The sequence below is a fragment of the Salvia hispanica genome, chromosome 3 (assembly GCF_023119035.1).
Source record: "Salvia hispanica cultivar TCC Black 2014 chromosome 3, UniMelb_Shisp_WGS_1.0, whole genome shotgun sequence".
Taxonomy (NCBI): Eukaryota; Viridiplantae; Streptophyta; class Magnoliopsida; order Lamiales; family Lamiaceae; genus Salvia; species Salvia hispanica.
In genome coordinates, this window is record NC_062967.1 from 42578993 (window position 1) to 42580608 (window position 1616).

The 1616-nt window shown below is 36.3% G+C and overlaps 1 long non-coding RNA gene across 1 annotated transcript; it reads right to left on the minus strand.

Annotated features, from left to right (window-relative positions):
* Positions 1 to 537: 537 nt before the first annotated feature.
* On the minus strand, positions 538 to 1185 carry LOC125217013. Its single transcript, XR_007175547.1, has 2 exons — positions 777 to 1185; positions 538 to 696 (listed from the first exon to the last, which is right to left on the minus strand). It is a non-coding gene; the product is annotated as an uncharacterized LOC125217013 (long non-coding RNA).
* Positions 1186 to 1616: the final 431 nt, after the last annotated feature.

Genomic DNA, 1616 nt, shown 5'->3' on the forward strand with positions numbered 1-1616 from the left:
GTCTAAATAATCTGCTAAATAGATTAGGATTATTATATAATCGATTTATGTGAGCGCTTGCGCTGCATACCAACCCCATCGGAAATATAATTTATTGTTGTGCCGAAGTATAGTTCAATATTGTGCTGATATAATGCATTGTTGCGCACTTAAGTATGATTGAATTGCTGGCATACCAATTCGGTTTCAAAATAATAACAACAACAAACAACGTAATAATAATAATACTAATAGTAACAACAACAATAATAAATATTGGAGTAAAGGCCAAAACTAATCCTGAACATATGACCATTTTATAATTTTGGTCCTAAACTTTATCTTTTGGATTTTTTGGTCCTGCACATTTCAAATTGGATCACAATTGGTCCTCCGTCAATAATTCCGTTAATTTTATAACCGTCAACGTTTTTAACTCAATTTTGACCAAATTAAACTTTTAATTCTGATTTATAAGTTACTAATTAAACTCTTAATTATTTTAATGATATATCATATAAAATACCAAATAAAATAAAACTCAAATTTCTCAAACAATTTCTCAAAACCTGAGATCTATTACTACTATCAACAACCACACAAATTCGCCCCTTCCTCCGCCTCCGCCGACACTTGCGGCCGTTGCTTATGTAGGATTGCAGCTAAACTCTTATCTGGATGAGCTTGTATAGACAGAGTCTTTGAAACTGAAAGTACCTAAAAGCAACATTCATTTTATTACAAATGGAAACGCTTGTTTTCTAACAGATTTAACAAAAATGAACTAGACAAGTCACCAAATCAGATCTTGATGCCATCAGCAAGTGAGTGGATTTCCTTTTCGGAGGATAAGGACTAAAAATCAGTTAAAAAAGCGCACAGATTTCAAACACTACTTGAAGAGAAAGGGGAGATTGGGACCCCATTTTTGGAAGACCTTATCCCCAAGCACGACAGGGTTCTGCTGAATCAATCCTTCAAACTCACTACATTGGAGCGATCCCGCTTGAAGCCGCCCTCCATCTCCACACCAGAACTCCGAATTTGGCAGTTGGGCACAACAGTTGAGGGGCCCGAGTCGTGGGTCCCCATCCAGAATTCGGCGTCACCGTCGATTTCCGGATCTATTACGAATTTGGGTGGTTGTTGATAGTAGTAATAGATCTCCGGAGGTCCGACGAGAAGAGTGGTAGCCATGACTGAGCTTTTGAGAAATTTGAGTTTTATTTTATTTGGTATTATCATTAAAATAATTAAGGTTTTAATTAGTGATTAAAAATCAAAATTCAAAGTCTAATTTGGTCAAAATTGAGTTAAGAGCACTCCCAATGGGTCGGCGTTAAATCCGGCGAAAAATCGCCGATTATCGCCGGATTATCGCCGGGCGTTGGGGAGAATTCGGCGATAATTCGGCGTTAATTCGCCGACCACTGTGCGCGATAATCCGGCGATAAAAAAGTTTTTTTTTTTTTTTTTTTTTTTTTTTTTTTTTTTTTTTTTAAATTTTTCCCCCTATAAATACACACCTTCTCTTCATTCTCTCCCCATCCTCATCCCTTTTCTCTCTTCATTCTCTCCTCATCCTCATTCTTTTTTTTTAAATTTTCGTCGTTGTAATTTTTTACTCGTGTTTAATA